The sequence below is a fragment of the Vulpes lagopus genome, chromosome 12, assembly GCF_018345385.1.
Source record: "Vulpes lagopus strain Blue_001 chromosome 12, ASM1834538v1, whole genome shotgun sequence".
Lineage (NCBI taxonomy): Eukaryota > Metazoa > Chordata > Mammalia > Carnivora > Canidae > Vulpes > Vulpes lagopus.
Genome location: NC_054835.1, coordinates 11,316,555 through 11,335,098, shown reverse-complemented (window position 1 = coordinate 11,335,098; position 18,544 = coordinate 11,316,555). Strand labels below are relative to the sequence as shown.

The 18,544-nt window shown below is 58.4% G+C and overlaps 1 protein-coding gene across 2 annotated transcripts in view; it reads right to left on the bottom strand.

Moving 5' to 3' along the window:
* Positions 1 to 17,180, bottom strand: part of FAM163B (family with sequence similarity 163 member B) — a 28,240-nt gene extending 11,060 nt beyond the window's left edge. Inside the window, exon 1 of one of the 2 annotated variants that reach the window (XM_041726668.1) lies at positions 17,052 to 17,180. The gene's annotated coding sequence lies outside the window, so the exon portion shown is untranslated. Of the gene's footprint in view, positions 1 to 16,447; positions 16,734 to 17,051 lie in introns of those variants that run through there. The other variant, XM_041726669.1, reaches the window with a different exon arrangement.
* Positions 17,181 to 18,544: the final 1,364 nt, after the last annotated feature.

Genomic DNA, 18,544 nt, shown 5'->3' with positions numbered 1-18,544 from the left:
GGGGACACCTGGTCTCTGTGCCCCTTCCCGGCCTACTGTGGACGTGGCTGAGGCTGCAGAGGGGAGGCCATGGCCCAGAGGGAGAGGATTCAGCACAGACCCTGGCACGCCACCACCCCCCCCCACGCCCCCCCCACCCCCCCGCCCAGTGGCTGGGGAGGGCGGGGCTGGGCCACTGCCGGGGAAACTAGAAGGACTGGCTGGGCAGCTTGGCCTCCCTACTGCCTGTCAATGGGGCACCCCCAGGTGGGTGGCCCTCCTGGCCCCTCTAGCTTGGCCCCCAGGCAGCCGCTGTCCTCTTCCTCAGAACCTCTGGGAAGGCCAAGGGCGGCAGAAAGAATCTCCCCCTGCCTCTGTCACGGAGCCACGCCAAAGTCACCCAGAGCCCCCTGGTCCTTGGGGGCAGTGGGCGATACCCAGTCGTGCCCACAGTGGGGTCCTTCCATGAGGCCGGCTATTGCATCGTTTATTGCACTCAGAGCCTGCTCCAAGGTCAATTAGAGTCTGGGTTGTCACTGAGGTGGGTGGTCCCAGGGCCCCCCCAGCACACTGTCCTGCTTATCCAGGGCAAGCACCGCTTGGGGTGCACACAGGCATGTGTCCAAGGCTGGTTACCCTGGCTCTGCAGGGACCACGCTGGGTGGTGTGTGTCATCGTTCCCTCTTCGTGCAGACACGTGGGTGCATCCCCCTAGAGAAGGGTCCCCCTGGACACCTGCCACAGAACGAGGGCTGCGCACAGGCCAGTGACCCTGAGCTGCCTCCTCGGGCCCCAAGGTGGTTGGGAGGTGGGGGTGGGGGGTGCGAGGAGGTGGCAAGATGCTCCTTGTTGGACGTTTAGCTCAGCAGGGTCTGGCCCTGGGCCCCAGCTGCCCCTGGACCTCTCCTGTCTCACCTCCCGAGGTCTTAAAGACACAGTTCATCCCATGTGACTCCAACACAACAGAGAAATCCGCCTTCAGCAGAGCCTCCAGCCCCCGTGGCCCCGTTGGGCTTCTTCAACCTAAGTCTGCACGCTCACTGCCTCCTGCACACACCCCAGTGGCTCCCCAGGACCCCACACTAGGAATCAGTGCCCTCCCCTGTCCTGAGCACCCTCTGTCCGTGCCTGGCGGGACATCCCGCTCTTCACTGTCTTTCATCCTTAGGACAGCCCCGAGCAGGTTTGCCATTACCCCAGTTTACAGACAGGGAAGCAGGGCCAGAGAACTGAACGGGGGTCACGGGGTTCAGGGCAGGGGATGAACTTGGGGGTGCCACCCCAAAGCTGCCATCTCACCTTTTCCCTCCTCCCAGCTGCACCCTGGGCTTGCTTAAAAGTGGGAGGCCTGGGACAGGGGTGCATTCTCCTCCTGCCCCCTTCAAACTACAAGCCCCATGAAAGTGAGAACCTGGTTTGCCACGTTTCTGTCGCCCTTCTAGGGGTTCTGCACAGGGCATGTGCGGGCTCCGAAACAGTGAGGATTTGAATGGGGCTGGGGTCCTGTTGGCAAGCAGGCCCTGAGCTCGGGAAGGCAGGAGCGGGGTCTTGTCACTGGGGATCTCACCTCCCGCACCTGTCTGTCCCCGCATGCGTCCCAGACAGGCAGGGAGGGTGAGGATGCCACGCAGGCCACTGCCCTGGCCTGGTCGGGGGACAGTGGCCTGTGGACACTCCCCCAGAGGCATCCAGCTGGGTTAGCCACACCTGCTAACTCAGGGGGTTTGCTTCTTTGACAACGCATTGTCTTTTATGTGTCAAGGGCTGACCCTGGGTGCTTCGGACTCCTGTCTGTGGGCTGTGGGTTTGGGGCAAAGAGGACCCTTCAACCCCCTTTCAGAAAGTGAACCTGCAGGCATCCCGAGAGAGGCGCCAGCCCTGAAATGGTCTTGCCCTCCATCCTGCAGATGCAGTCCAGGCCCCAGCAGGCAGGCCTCCAGGAAAAGCAGGGCCCAGCCCCTGGATGTCCTTTGTCCTCCAAAGGCCGGTTTGAGGGTCTCTTACCTGCCAGGGGCCTGCTGGGTCTTCCCGCTCTGCTTCCCTGCTACCCCTGGGTGAGGGTGGGTGCCATGAGGCTGGGGCAGCATCTCACACCGCTCCAGCACCTGCTGCTCTCAGCTCTGGCCCCTGCCCCACACATCTCACCCCCTCCATTCCTCCACAGAAGCTTCCTGTCTGTTTAAGACAAGGTGCCCAGAGTGTACCAGGCTCCCCCCTGGGGAGCACTAACCTGGGTGTGTGCACAGGGACAGCAAGCCAGCTGAGATGAAGTCCCAGGGCAGTGCCAGGCCACATGCCCCTGCACTTCAGCCCAGGCCCAGTGGGCTCCTCACCACATGCCAGACCCTCGGGGGGGGGGGCACCAACTGATGATTCTCACCTGGGCTGCATCAACAGCCCGTAGGGGCTCTGGGCCAGGGGGCTCCCCCTGGGTGTTTTTGCTCAGAGGCCCAGGTGCACTAAGGAGGCACACGGCTCACAGGTTCCCAGGGATGCTGATGTTCCTGGCACAGAGGCCACATGTGGGGAGTGGCTGTCCTCAATGTGGCCCCCCCAGAATAAGTCTGGACCAGATGTCTCCCAGTTCCTATGAATAAAGTCCACAGTCCGCAGGACCAGCCCTGACCACCCACTTCTGCTTCAGGGTGGACATAGACGCCATCTACCCTACCATCCCTAGGCTTGGGTGCCCCTGGGACCACTGCCCGCTGTCTCCCAGTGGCTAAGACCTCCTGGTCCTCGGGGACAGCATGCAGGCCCTGCCTTCTGCAGGGAACCTCACCCCCTCTTCCGAGGGCCTGGCCCGGGAGCTCAGTGAGGGACACACCATCAGCCTCACCTTGACGCACAGGCCCTGGCAAACAGCAAGGGCTCTGTATATGCCTATGGCATGAGTCACCAGCCAAGGTAGAGCCTCCGGGAGCTGGACATGGGGGGAAGGAAAGGGCCGGGGAGACGTCGGGGCCATAGATGAATTTGAGGGGAGAAGATCAAGCTGTGGAGGGGTTCCAGCCTGAGGACAGGGGGCGGGGGGGTGTGGCCCGGGAGACCCTGAGCGCATCTGCTCCTTGCTCGGGAGAGCAGTGTGTGGAAGCCTGTTGGGGGGAAACCATATCACCCCATTCAAGCCTCATCTTCATCCTTCGGGTTCACAGACGAGAAAACTGGAAGTCATGGAGATGGTGTCACCTGCCCGCAGGTGCACAGCCCGTGAGAGGCAGAACTGGGGGCCGGGGCCATGCGGGGCTTTTTCAGAAAGGTCAATCTCGGCAGCCAGCTGGGTCCTGGTCCCAGAGCCCGGGGAGGAGCTGGGGTGGTGGTGGTGGGACTCCGCCCTCTGTCCCATGCTGGGGGAACTGAGATGGGGGGTGGTGAGCATTTATGAGGCAGCTCAGGGCAGAGGGTCAGTCCCGCAATCACAAAGGCTTCCAGGAGAAGGCGGGGAGGCCAGCTGCCCATCACTCACAGAGAGCTCAGCTCTTGTAGAACAGAGAACCAACCTCTCCGCCCCCCGGGGGAGGGAGGGCTGCCTCTGCCCTCCTCAGCCACCACCTTGCAGCCTGCAGACAATCAGCTCCCGGGCCTGTGACTTCTTTGCTCAGAGCACCCCAGTGTCACCTGGGAAGCTGGTGAACCCAGAATCCAGATCCTTCCCAGACCCACCGATGCTTCAACAAGCCTCCCAGGACAGCGATAGCCTGGCTTCCCTGGGCAGCCCATCACCCACCTGCACCCCAGGCCAAACATGTGAAGGTCTTGGAGGGGGTGGGGACCAGAACCAGGACTGCGTTTTGTATACCCTGAACCTCTTTACCAATTTCTCAGGAGCCAGGCCTGCTGGGCTGGGAATGCAGACCCCTGTGGACCCCCCATGCCGCTTGCCACGCTGGGGCCCATTCGGAAGCTCGTGATTGCCACCTCTGCTGCGAGTTCCGAGGCCCAGCCCTCTCAGCACCCAGCCCCAGGGGCTCAGTACGAGCCTCTCAAGAGATGACTGCAGACATACAGGGTGAGGCGGGGGCTGGAGGGCCGGGGCATTTCTAGCAGTATCCTAACAGCTATTATTTTGACAATTTTTTTTTTTTAAGATTTTATTTATTTATCATGAGAGATGCAGAGAGGCAGAGACACAGGCAGAGGGAGAAGCAGGCTCCCTGTGGGAAGCCTGATGCAGGACTTAATCCCAGGACCCCAGGATCACTCCCTGAGCTAAAGGCAGACACTTAACCACTGAGCCACCCAGGAGTACCTGACATTTTTTTTTTAAACAAGACAGGCTCTGCATGCAGACTGCATTGTGTTTGTTCTCCCGTCATGTCTCGTGTCTGTGCCTTCAGAACCCCGTTCTCCTTTGCAGGCACCCCGGGCACTCCAGCCAAGCATCCCTTGGGAACTCAGGCCTGCATGAGACTCTCCAGGCCTAGGCCCCAAACATCCAGCATCCGGGCCCTCCAAGCTTGTCCCTGACTTACTTCCTCACCTTGGCACTAGCTGACCCCACCATGCTTCTTAAACCAATCTGGCTAAGAGGTTTGTTCCTGGGCCTTCCCCCCAAGCACACGCCACATGGTCTTGCCTCTGAGACTTTGCTGATGCCATTCCATGGGAGCCTTGAACTCCTTTCCAATTCTGCGTACTGAAATCCCTGGCTATCAGTCAGCATGCAACTTGAGCAAGTCTTTCCTGCTCTCCGGACCCTGGATATGGCTCCCTCTTCTGGGATCTAAGAGCACTCACTGTCCACACCATGCACTTGGCATTTATAGCTTATCAACAATGGGACAGCAAATATTCATTAAGTTCTGATAGCATCCTGGTTTCTGCCCTCGGTCCCCGCCTTTGAAACAGCAAGTGCAAAAGCCCAGAGGCAGGCAGAGCAAGGTGGGCTCTGGGAGTTGACGCATAAGAGCAGCAGGGAGGAAACAAACGGCACAGGGTTGTAGGGGTGGGGGTGGGGGGTCAGCAGAGACCTGGCTGCACAGCAGGAAGGGTCTGTCTGCCACCCAACAGCCTTCACGGAGTGCTGGTGCTCGTCTTCCTGCCTGCTGCACCTTTCCTTGTGCCCTTTCCTTCCTGAAATGCTTTCTGGATCATTCATCCTCACCTCGGGATGTGCAAGCCCACCTGAGGTCAGACAGAGAACCATCAGAAAGGATCCTAGATACTCACACAGGTCCAGGTACAGTTCCTGCTCCCACCTATGGGAGGAGGAGCTTGTAACACAGAGGGGCTGTGCTGAATGCTGCTCTGGTCCTGCCCAGTGAAGCCTATAATCTAGAGAGGAAAGAATCAAACTGTTTCCAGATAACAGCCACATTACAGAACGGAGCCAGCAAAGAAGCACCGGAGTGTGGCACTCAACGAGGTAAAATTCCCAACGTCTGGCATCGGGTGGAAGGTCACCAGGCTCCCAGTGGAAAGCCCACAATATGACCCATCATGAGGAGGGAGGTCAGTGCATTGAAATGAACCCAGAAATGGCACAGATGATAGGATTAGGGGGCAAGGACATTAAAGCAGTTCTGACGGCAGTGGCCCCTGAGGTCCAAACATGGGAGGAGAAGTTGGGCACATCAGGCAGAAACACAGATGAGGGGTGCCTGGGTGGCTCAGCAGTTGAGCCTCTGCCTTTGGCTCAGGGCGTGATCCTGGAGTCCTGGGATCGAGACCCACATTGGGCTCCCCACATGGAGCCTGTTTCTCCCTCTGCCTGTGTCTCTGCCTCTCTCTATGTGCCTCTCATGAACAAATAAATAATATCTTAGAAAGAAAGAAAGAAAGAAAGAAAGAAAGAAAGAAAGAAAGAAAGAAAGAAGAAAGAAAGAAAGAAAGAAAAACACAGAGAATGTTAGAAAGAACCAAACCACATCTCTAGAGATTAAAAAAAGCTCCAGTTCCGATAACAACCACACGGGACGGGATTCATGTCAGATTAGATGCTACGGAGAAGTGGACTTGGAGACAGTGGTGGGGAGAAACCACTCAAAATGAAACCGCAGAGAGACAAACCCAAGCGAGGAGCAGGGGTTCGGGAGGCATGGAGAGCGTCTGGTGCCCACAGGGGACCCGCGTCCCCACTAGAAGACGTGCAGACAGACGACCCACAAGAAGAAACGCCGGTGGAAACTCAGATCTGCAACACTCCACAAACCAGAAACGTCAGGAACATGGAAGAAATGCTTTGATAAAATTGTCTAGAACCAGCGATGACGTCGAAATGGAAGGAAGCGACAAAGGCATGTGAGGAATAAAGTGGGAAAGCCGTTCACGGATGTGGCGGTGAGAGACGGCGGTCGGTGGGTTTAACAGTGGGGAAAACACACCAACCTAGAATCTTCTATCCAGCAAAGATCTCTCTGAAATTAAGATGAAATAAAGAGTAGCATGAGCACCGTCTCTTCTTCTTAACTATAAAGTCCCCCTCCTGGCCAGGGAGCACCGCTCGGGTCTGTTGCTGGAAGATTCTTATTTTCTCACTGGGTCTGGGTCTCCAGCAGCCCAAGCTGGGCACAGGTTGGGGAGTTAGGGCGAAGGACTCTGTTCATTGGGGACTGGGTGGAATCTGGCTTGTTTTGGGGGGAGGCCCAGTGGAGGGAGCAGCGTTCATTCTTCAGGGGCTCTCCCTACAGGGAACCCCAATTTCCTGGACCCGGGCCCTGCAGAGCGAGTGTAGGGGGTGGGAGGTGCGAGGCATGTTCTGTAGGACAACCTGGTGCCTTGTATTCACCTCCCCTATCCCCACAGGAGGGCAAAAGCAAAAGAGAAATCCAAATAAGGTCTTTAAAAACAACAAAGCAAATACACACATACGCGTCCTAGCGTTCACAGGGTTTCCACAGTTTCCATGGGCACGGTCTATGCTGCATGCACTGGGGTAACGAGGTGGGCTCTCCTTAACCCACCAGGTTAGGGTATTTGGGCGAGCCAGGCGCCTGGTTGCCTGGTGAGAAGTAGTGAAGGAGTGAAGGAGGGAGTGAGTGAGAACCGTGGGGCTCCCACCCCCCCCCTCAGGATGGATCCGGAGGCTACCTAGAATACACCTGTGTCTTGACAGTTCCCTGCTGTTTAAGATTGGCGGGGGGGGGGGGGGGGGTTCAGGCACAGTGTTTACCCTGAGAGCAGCCCTGTGAGTTAGGAAGACAGGAGTCCTTATCCTTACTCACAGCCGGGGTCTTTCGGGGAAGGGGGCCTTCGAAGTGAACAGCGGGGCTGCCCTGAAATTGCTGCCGCAGTCAGGACAGCCCCACACCGGTGGAGGAGCCGGGCCCAGCCTTGCACTGCTGAATTCAGGAGCTGCCCCCTCCTCATCCCAGAGCTCTGTGTGTGCACGTGTGTGTCTGTGTGTGACACTGCTAACCTTCAAAATAAAAGAGCCAGTTATTTCACCAGCAAAATGGGTATATTTGGGAATATGTGTATATATATACTGGGAATTGCAATTTGGGACTTAACCTATGGTTTTGCTGTGGCTCGCACGTCTCAAAAGGCAGTTTTTTTTTTGCTATCCCTGAATAAATACACGTGTGTGTGCATGTACATGGCACGTGTCCACATGTACCTGTGCATGCATGTACATGTGCATGCATATCTGCATGTGTGTGTGTGCGTGTGTGTGGTACTGATGATGAAGAAACAACAGGTGAGCCCAGACAAAGGTGAGTCCAGTGACCTGGTGGTTCCAGAGGGACTGGCTGCATGCTCCAGCAGCCAGCGGGTAGGGGGGGCCTGTGGCAGCCACTGGCCCTGGCTGGCACTCCCCTTTGAGTTCAGATGTCCCTCCAGGGCACCTGGCACCTGCTAGAGAGACCCTGGATCCCTGCCTTTGCCTGAGGTCAGTGCAGCTCATTCAAGGCAGGCCCACCTCTGCGCTGGGGCTCCAGGCAGGGTCTCCAGTGGGATGGGTGGGCAGGGGGGTGGACAGAGGACCACTGCGGCCTGGGAAGAGAGGTCAAGCTGAGGCGGTGGGATGGGGGCTCTCAGAAACCTAGAGTTGCATGGCTCAGGGAATCAGAACATCTGAATAACAACGCTTAGAATCTGAGAGTCCCCCACTGTCCCCCTTAGATTGGAAGGGACTTTGAGTGTTACCTGGTCTTATCACCTGCTCAGTGAACCCTAACAGAGCTTTTCTCCCCATCTGGAGATGGCAGTTCATCCAAGAGGGTCAACCTGAGTGGCTGAGGGAGAGGGCGACACCACCTCTGGCTCCTGACCACGGCCCAGGCTTCGCGTTCTTCCCTGGGGGGTCACCTCAAGTTCTCTCCAAGTACAAGTCGCCAGGGCCCCCAGGAGGTCCACCTGTCGGTGCACCTACCATCCTGGGGGCAGAGGCCTCCAAGGGCAGCTGTCAACCCTCTGCCCAACCCCCTGCCCACCCATTTCCTCGTTGACGTGCTGCAGTTCCCGGCCAGGTTGGCACCGGGCACCTCTGCACCGTGGCTAACTCAGTGGCTCCATCAGGAACCTCTCAGGGCACCTCTGCCACCCGGAGCAATATTTGGTGGCCCGGGCTTCTGCAGAGACCCTGCCTGAAGCAATCTGTTTTACATCAACTTTCCCTTGTAAGAAAACCGGGCTCAGCCATTTTTCAGTGAGTGTAGGCGTGTTGTTGAAAGAGCGCGTCTTACAGATTAAGTGATTTTTTTTTTTTTAAATGGTAGTTGTTGTCAATGAAGAATGGCCGCATGAACCCCAGAGCCCTGGCCGGGAGCTGAGGCCAACGAGGGAGCCCTGCCAGTCCCGGAACTGCCCCCCGACCACCACATCCCTGTAGCTCGAAAAGGAGCGGCATCACACGGGGCAGACCCCGCTGACCCCCCAAACTGCTTTGCAGCTGGCCATGCTCTGGGCATGCTGGCTTACTCCCGTTTCTGGAACACTCTGAGCCCCCTCCTCCTTGAGGAGGTTCTGAGTGTTTGGAGTGGAGCTCCTGATGGGAAAAGAGATATCTGTGGCTCTAAATGTGGGGTGTCTCAGTCCAGGGAGAGGCCAGTACAGCCCCTGGCAGACGAGGCTGGGCCTCAGAATGGCCCAAAAGCTTCCAGCCATCTGACAGCTTTCTACTGAGAGCTCCTTTCTATGTGTCAGGCACCGGGCTGGGCACTGCACTGGACTCCCTGATGAACAGCATCAACAGGTGCTCCCCGTCCTGGGTACAGATGGAGACCAGTCAGGAAGACCCACAGAGCCAGGGTAACAGCGGGTCCGAGGGTGTGTGCCATGGGGCTGACCTCCAGGGAGGTGACGTGGGGTCAGGGATGCGATCCTGAAGCACTCCATGGACGCCAAGACCTCCCCCCACTGCAGCCAGGAGAGATCTTTCAGGCAGAGAGGGGTGTAGGCGGGAGGACCCCCAGGAAGAAAGGTTCAGGGTGTGCTCCAGAGAGGGAAGTAAGCCAACACATGGGAGCACAGCGGGGCAGACAGGCCAGTGAGGAGGGTCTGTGGCACATCTGGGCTGTGGCAAAGGTCTGGGGTCTGCCCTCAGCTGTGACGGGACCAACACCAGGTACCGACCCCCAGCTGCCCTCAGTGACAGGGAACCTGAGTTTCACCACAAGTACCATGCAACAGGCCCTGCCTCCCACATGCTCAGAGACCCCCCAAATCCAGCACCAGGCTCCCTGGTCATGCTCCTACCAAGTGTCCAGGCTCTTACATGGGGGACGAAGAATCCTCACCACCACCCTGCAAGAGGGGTATGACCACCTCGTTTCTATGGTCCAGGAAACTAGGGCACGGAGTTATTCAATGATGCATCTCAGCTCACCCGCTGGGGCAAGCCTGCACTGGGGTTTGGGCTGAGCTGGGGGGTCCTAACCGTTGCACCTGTTCGCAGCATCCTGTAGGGTCTGCAGCTGTGTCGGACCCCTGCCCACCTGCTCCCACGCCTCCCTCCTGCCCCTCCTGTTCTAGGATGGGGATAGTTCTGGGGAGAAGAGGGTACACAGGGGAAAAACAAGACAGCCAGTGGCAACAAAATCACCCCCCCCCCCAAAGTGATTATGTAAGACGCTGCATTGTAAAGCAAAAATTTTCTTGTTGAAATAGAAATCTGTTTAGTAATTAGAGGAAACTCTCGTGTGGGAAGTTCCATGAAGGTAAAATTAAAGTTGACTATATTTTTAATTTCGCAAATGGGTTTGCCCAGAGCCAGGAGCCTTCTGCATAATGAATGTTTGAACCAAACAAACTCTAAACACAGGTAAATACCAGAAGCTCACGATTTGACAATGTTACCAAGAAGCTGCTGTTCTTCTGCCAAATATTAGACTTTTTCACTGTCCTCCCTCACACCCAAAATGGATCATTGTATCCCAGAATCAGGCCCCTCAAAGCCACTGCCGGTTTTGCAACATTTCGAGAGGAGACCCTGATGGCAAAAGAGACGCGGGTCCCGGTTCTAACTGTGGGTCCTTCTCTAAGCCAGCAGGGTCTGCTGGGCTCTGGGAGCAGTGTGGGGGGTGGCGGGAGGGGGGTACCCTGCAGAGAGAAGGGGCGTCCGGACCAGGTGCTTGCCCTGGAATCTGAGAAATGAGCATGTCTGCTTGAAGAATGTTTCCCAAAGGTACCAAGTAAAGTGCACTCACCAACAGCAAGTGGAAGAATTGGGAAAACAGGGAAGAAATGTGACATTCAGACACAGCGAGGCAAGCCCCCTCTTCCCCCCAACACCCCGTGTGTCAGGGACACACTAATGATGCTTCCCAGCCTCTGCCTCCACCCCAGGACATGCACCCCTGCGGTCCCAGAGCCAGCCCAGCAGCCCCCATCCCTGCTCCCAGCGGTCCCAGTGGTCGGGCAAAATAACCGGAGCCGACACTAGGGGGACGTGCTGGCAGGAAGCACAAAGCCAAAGCCACACGGTGCCCTGGAGTTGAGGCTGGGCCATGGCAGGGGTTGGGGCTCGGCCGCGGGTCCCTCACTTGTCTGCAGCAAACCCCCTCAGCACCAGGACGTGGCAGAGAGGCCAGAGGAGGAGAGAGGGTGAGGTCGGGGAAAGCCGGCCTCAGTCACAACAGACTGGAGGCTCAAAGCCGATGACGCTGTCAGGAAGTGGCCAGCTGGACTCCCCTACCCCCCAACCCCAGGGAGTAGATTGCTGGAGAAAGTCGGGGTATCTTTAAGTCACTGAGGATCAGCCCAAGTCAACAGGCAGGTGTCCCACATACCCATGATGGCAGAAATGCCCCATCTCCTCCTCCTCCCACTCCATACTCCTCCTTCAGGGCTGAGTTCAAGTTCCACCTCCAGGAAGCCCTCCCTGACTGCTCAGGCCCATGGAACTATCTTCCTCCAAATCTGGAACGCTGGCTGGCCTCACACCTGTGTTATCATCCATCAAGAGCTGCCTGTGCCCGGCTCTCTCATCCTATTCATGTGCGCACACCACCCCCCCCCCCCCCCAAGGCCCCTTCCACCATGAGATCCTCTCCTGTTGGGATCATACCAGGAAACAAATCAATAACACTCCACAGCACAAACAAAAACCCGGGACGACCGGCACGCCGGCTTACTAATGCGGGGCCAGGTGTGCGGATGAGAAGATGGGTGCCGACACAGGGAGAGGATCCAGACGGGCCAAGGAGCCCTCGATGATGCCCAGGTGGCCAGCACACAAACGACTGGAAGGTGTCGAGGCTGGGGACAGGTGTGGGTCACCGCGGGGACGCCCGGGGGCTTTTATTTCATGAAAAACAAACATTTTGATTTTTCTTTGAGCCCCAGCATAAATGTACTTTGTTTAAAAAAATCCCTTCCATGTATTAAAATTTACATACATCAGCTAAAAACACGCGTGGCTTGGAGGAGAGACAGTCACCTGCGGTGGCTTTCCGCAGGTGGAGTTGGCTTTCTGTTTTGGTGAACAGCATGTTTTCTGGAACAGTGTGTCTCCAACTTCACTGAGCATAGGAATCACCCAGGGAGCCTGTTAAAACAGAAAGTCTGGAGGGGGTCTGAGAACCCACGCTCCCGGTGCTCCCGTCGCGGACACACTGGGGTGGTCCTGCTCCGAGTGTAAGCGCGTATGGGGCGCACATATGGGGCATCATTTGTGTACAGCAAATGATGATGAACAACAACAATAATAATAACACGAGGGAGGATTGTTCTTCAAGGACCCGGTCCAGCAGAGAGCCCCACAGGCCAGGGCCAGCCTGGGAGCCCCAAGGGGCCACCCCTGCCACTGCCGTGGCCTGGTTGCTGCTTTGCAGAAACTGTGGATTTGGGGGCGGAGAGAACCCAGATTCAGGTGGTGGTCAGGGAGCCAGGGTGGCCTCAAGGCCAGTCTGCCCTGAGGTCTCTCTGGGGGCTGCCCTGGGGGTGGGCCTGGCCTGGAAGAGAGGTTTCTGCTAGCGCTCAGCATGTCTGGACTCCTCTCCCAGGTCAGCCAGCTGGGACGTAATCTGGCCCATCCTATGAGGTAGAAGTTAATATTATCACCCACAGTAGAACCCAAGGCCCAGAGAAGCTAAGTCACTTTACTAGGGATGCACAGCTTGGGCAGAAACACGGCTCTGGTCAGCCGCAGTGGCCTTGCTCTCATCCACTCAACCACACCACCACTTGTGGCCAGGGAATGAGTGGATGCGGCTGTAGTCCTGGGAGCCTGGCTTGTAGTAGGGCCACCGCCTGGGCCCCTGGCCAGCCTCCACGTGGGCCTCCTGAGCGGCCCAGGCTCCTTCCACCTCTGCCTGGGAAAGCTGAGCATGGACAGGGCAGAGAGGGATGGCATAGTGACCTGGAGATGCAGCCAGGGTCCCTCAAGGGGGACCTCAAGGGGGGCAGGGACCATGTGCAGAGGACGGGCGGTAACACGGAGCCAGGGTGTGATGGGCACCTCAACACTGTGCTGCTGCTGGAGCAGAAGGTCCTCTTCGGGGCCCCCAGGGCTTCATCCTCACTGCCCTTACCGTTTGCACTGGCCTGTCCTGCGTGTCAGACTATGCCCAGGTCTCTGGCCCGGCCCCATTCGGGAGAAGGGTGCTCCAGGACCACTATTTGCTCAGTCCTGGGCCTTCCCAGTGCCCCTCCTCCATATGATGGCTGTTCCTGCCCACTTCTTACTCTCCTGGTCCAGGCCTCCATTGTTTCCCTTCGGGCTGGGGGCAGGGACTCTCCTCCAGAGCCTTCCTGCCTCCAGCCTCCCTCTCCAGGCTATCCTTCATGCTGCAGCCCAAGGACATCCTCTAGAGGCCAGATATGGCTGTGTCCCTCCCAGGCTCAGTGCCTGTGGTTTCTCTGGGCCCCTGGAGAAACCCACCCCCGGAGCAGGGCTTACAGCCTTACCTTATCTGACCTCCTCCTTGCTCCCCCACTCGGGAAGCCCCAGGACCCTCATCAGGATCGTTTGTTTAATCCTGCAGGACCCCTGGGAAGTAGGGGCCACAGTCCCTGGGAAGTAGGGGCCACAGTCCCCATTTCAGAGCCCAGCAGGTCCCACAGCCAGGAAGCAGCAACACCAGACTTGGAAGCAAACCTCCGTGTTAGCTCGGGGCTTTTGCTGCAAATCCCCCTCCCCCTGGGACAAGGGGGTGAGAGCCCCTAGAATTCCTCCCACGGCCCCCCAGGCTCCCCAGCATCCTAGACAGCCCCAGCCAGGGGGGCGGGACCAAGCCTGTACAGGGAGGGGCTCTACTTCCAAAGGGAAGAAAGAGCTTTGAGAAGAGAAACAAGTGCACCCGCACCCAGGAGCCTCTCTGCTCAGCAGGGGAAGAAGGAGAGGTGCTGGCAAACACTCAAGAGGCCAGGCTCGTCAAATCCCCTTTGGAGCAAATCCAAAGGGATCGAGACACCGCAAGGAAAAGTGGTGCCAGGAGGAGTCTGTGGCCAGGCTGAGAAGCCCCCAGTGGCCGCAGCCTCTGTGGAGCAGACCCCGGGAAGAGATTCAGGGCATCCAACGCCCTCCCTGGGCAGGCCTGGTTTCTCAGGCGCTGCCGTGTGCTGGCGGGGAAGGCAGCAGTTTTGCACACGAGGAAGCCTAGTGATTTGCCCAAGGTAGCCCAGAATCCACTCTCTCCACCCCACAAACCGCCTCTTACTGGTGTACAGTAAGATACAGATACAGACTTGCCACTTTGGGGAGTGGCTGGGCCAGGAGCTCCCGGGAGGACAGGACAGCGGCCCTGGTGCCACTGTGTGAGCCTCCTGCCCAGAGTCAGACGCAATTTACAGAGATGTAATAACTCTCCCGCAGCCCCGCCTGCTCCCTCACCCCTTCTGAGCACTGTAATCATTCCTCACTGGATCTCGCTGCTATCATTCTATGGAGCAGGCCCAGGGGCCTCCCTGTGGGAGGGGGGGCCCTGCTGTAGCCTCCAGGCTGGCCCGACCATATGGCTCACCCAGCACCAGCACCAGCAGTCGGCGACTTAGAGCGGGTCCCAAACATGCAAGAGTGGGGTGATCCCTGGAGTGTGGGGGGGGCTTGGGCTCAGGTTTGCCTGGAGATTTCAAAACCCTTCTGTGCTCCCTCCATACTGCAGCTCCTCCCAGCCGCTTAGTCTGGGGCTTAGATGAACAGAGTGGTAATGGCCCATCTGGGACCTACCATGAGCCGCCCCATCATTTCACGGCTGACAGACCAAGGTCTACAGAGGGAGAGTGACTTGTCCAAGGTCATCTGGAAAGGTGGACTGAACGGGACAGATAAGTCTTGGTCCCTCCAGCAGTGCCCATTCTTTCCCTGAGCGCCCTTCCTCATGTTTGACCATTGTGCTGGTGTAAGCAATGTGCGTCTGGGAGCTTGAAGCCTCGGAGGCTGGGAGGGGCTCTGTGGTGGATGCCCTCCCCTCTCCCCCGGAGAGGCCAGGGTGGAGAAGCTGCGACACTTTCATAGGCCAGCGCTCTCAGCAGAGAGTGCCAGTGAGCTCCAGAAAGACCAGCTGATGCTCCCCAGAGCTCCCCACGCTGCCATCCCCATGCACCCCGAGGGTACCCAGGCTGAGAGAGCCTGCGGGTCCTTCCCACACCACCAAACCCTTCAGGAGGCCGGTTCCAAGCCTTCCAAGTGAATCTGGACCAGGGAACCCCGCTGGGAATTCAGATGGCAGGGAGGCCAGAAGTCAGGAGGATCTGGGGCGCAAGGATCGCCCTGGTTTTTTCACCCTGTCATGTAGGTGCCCAGGAGCCACTCCCAAATGAAAAAAATGAACAAAACCCCACATTGCCTGAGCCCCAGTCTCAGGAGCAAGATGAATATGTCACCAGTTCCCAGCACCCAAGCTCTTGAGGAAGCTTGCAATCTGTGCATGAGGGACTCAAGTCAACCCCTCCCCTGGGCCCAGGAATTGCTTGGACCACCCGCTTAGGTAAGAAGAGCCCCAGTCACCTAGGCTGTATCCTCAGTGATATCAGCAAGGGGGAGGGATGCTGTCCTGGCAAGTCAGAACTTTCTGGGGTTGGAAGTTCCATTGGGTCTGAAAGTCACCCCCCCCACCCCCAACCAAGAGGTTGGCCTGGCCTGAGTTGAGGAGGGTGCTGGGGGAAGGCTGGCAGGTTGTCCCCTCTGGCTCTCCTGAGCTCCAGTTTCCTGAGGAATGGGAAGGTAGGGTGTGCGGAGGCTGAGGCCTGCGGGATGCTCCCTGGAGAAGGGTCAATGAACTTGACCTTTGAGGTCCTTGTCCCAGAGTCACGGGGGCTGCCTTGAGATGCACAAGGGCAGGACTCTTTGTGTCCACGTGGTCCTTGGGTTTGGGAGTACTGGACACTGGGGGATGAGGTGGCAGGGCCAGGAGGGTGGACAGGCAATCTCCTGGGTTTTTGATGTTTGGAGAGTCCTTTTATTCCTGGCTAGGAAAACCCAAATGCCAGTCTGGTACTCCTTGCCTCCATTTAAGCTGAGATTCCAAACAGACAAAGGTACATGTGAGGCTGGTGGCAGTGACCTGTGGGATGGGGTGTTGGAGGTCAGCTCTACCACTTACTGGCGGTGTGACCTTGGACAAGTGACCAAACTTCCCCAAGCCTCAGTCTCCCCATCTGTCAAATAGGGCCAATGGCCCCTTCCTCATGGGTGTTGGGTGAATTGTGCCCAGCAGGTGTCTGCTAGCAGGCAAGCCTCAGTCAATGAAAGGTCTCAGCTCCGGGCACCAGAAGGAATGGAGGCCAGGTTCCTCTAGGAAACTTTCTCTTCCCGATTTCCTTCATGCCCAGGCCGAGAGAGAGAGACCAGGTGCCCTTTGACACAGGCCAGTCCCCCGCCTCCCTCTGGCCCTGGCCGCCTGCCTGGGTCCTCGTCCGCAGTCCACAGCCTCCTCCCCAGGGGCGCACTTCCAGGGCACCTCAAGATGGGACAGGTGGTGTGGCCGGGCAGCTGCGTGGGGCAGGGACCCGGCTCCGCCTGCCGGGCAGGCTGCGGTGGGCGCTCCAGCCCAGGGGGGCACCGAACCGGGGCTTCCCTGCCTGAGTCCTGGCGCCCTCGGCCCCGCGCCCCGCGCCCCGCGCCGCCCGGCCGCTCGGCCCTTACCTTGCACCATGGGAACGGCGCTGCCCCGCTGCCCCGCTGCCCCGCTGCCCCGGCCGGCCGAGGACTTGGGCGCACGTGCCGGGGCGGTCCGGCGTGCGTCCCGGGCAGGGCGCAGCTGGCGGGGCCGCTCCTGCCCAGGCCACGGGCTGCGGCGCCCGCTGGGGCCCGGCGGGCGAGGCTGGCGCTGCGGAGGCCCGGAGGCCCGCGGGAGGCGGCTGCGTGCCGGGCAGGAGCCCCCTGCCAGCTCCCGCTGCGGCCGCGGCTCGGGACGCGCAGGATGGCTCCCTGCGAGCGGCACGCGCGGCTCCAGCCCAGTCCCGGGCGCGGGGCGCGCGCTGGCGGGAGGGCGCGCGGCCGAGCCGGCGGGGAGCGCGCCGCCAGCCCCGCGCGCGCCGCCGTCGGGGGCTGCGGGGAGCGGCTCGGGAGCTGTCCCCGGTGCTGACGGCGCGGCCGCCTGGGGCCCAGGCCGCGTGACCTCCCGCCCTCCCCGGGGCGCCCCCGCCCGCGCCCCGCGGGGGCTCCCGTGGCTCTTTGCCTGCTTTCCGGCGCTCCCCGTTTCCACAGCGTTGGGATTGGGAGTCAGGCTGAGGCCGCGGCTGCTTACCCACAGGGCGACCTTGGGGCAAGTTCCTCAGCCAGGAATCTCTCTGGTTCTCATCTTTGCAATGGGCCATAGCGGCGCCTGGAGGGTCGGGCTAGAGGCAGTGCAGGGAGGACGTCCAGGGCACACGATGAGCGCGCAGCTGACTCTGGCCTCTGGGATGGTTTGTTTCCATTTCCTGGGGAGCAACCACCCAGCCAATGAGAGGAAGGGCGGTGCTTGTCCCACTCTGGGCTGGCCGGGGTTTGGGGCCTGGTAGCTGCCTTCCATCTCTCAGGGCATCCCTAGAGGAAGGGAGCAGACATCTTCCCTGGGACCAAAGGGCAGAGTTAGGACCAATGGCTGCATGAGAAGCAGAACAAACAGATGGGGCTGCTTCCTTCCTGACATAGGGTCCCTCTACCCGAAGTGCTCCACGGGGCAGTGAGTGACCTCCATCCCTGCAGACAGATACTCAGGAGGAGGCTGAAACCACTGACCACTGGATTCAAACATTAGCTAGAGTATGCAAAGCACTGAGAACCATGCCTGGCACGTTGGAAGCGTAACATGAATGTGTGCTTTTTTGACTCTTGAGATCTTTATAAGAGGCTATAACCTGATAGGAAGAACCTGTTACTTCACTCCCATTCTCAAGATGAGAATACCGAGGACATATAGAGGGAACCAAGTGACTTGCTTGGAGTCCATGCCCGCCTTACAGTAAGCAATGTGCTCAGAGTCACACCACAGGACCGAGAGGGTGAGTACTTCTTACAGCCCAAACAGGCCCCACCTGTCCAGCCTGCTGCCTTGACCGGTCCGGTCCCCTAGGCATGGGCACTGCCCGATTTCCCAAAGCTGTCCGAGCCATTTTGACCCGGGAGCATTTCCTTACGGCAAATCGGGCAGGTACCTCGTTGCTCTTCAGTAATGGAAAGAGCTGGTGCCTGCCCCTATGAGCACCTCTGTCCCTTCCAAATGGGATAATTAAACGTCACCTGCTTCTTTTCCTAGGGGATCGGTGATGGTGCTTGATGCACTAATTGTGCTCAGTACCTGCTTCCACCAGGCACTTTATTTCATGATAAACATCACTTACGTGCTCAGTACATCCCAGACACAAGGATAAATACATTGCCTGCATTGTCTTGTTGAAATCTTCACAACAATCCAGGGAGAAAGACAGTGCTATCGCCCTCACTTTGCAGGTGAGGATTGGGGGAGGCTGAAGAGCCGTAGACCAGAGCTGGGCTACACTAAATCCCAAACCTGTGCTCCTTACACCCTCCTTCCAGATTTTCAATGTCCTCCCCAACCTAGAAAACATACAGAAACATTAATAGAAATTCCATTTAAAGGGCGGTGGGGTGGGGTGGGGGGGAGTGCATGTGCGTGCAATGCAAGCCAGTCAGCCAATCGGTGCCCTAGGAGTCAGCTTAGAAATCCTTTAAATTGACATTTTCTGTCAAAATCCCCATTATGACAACTGAGCCACTCTTTCTCTTTTCTTTTTT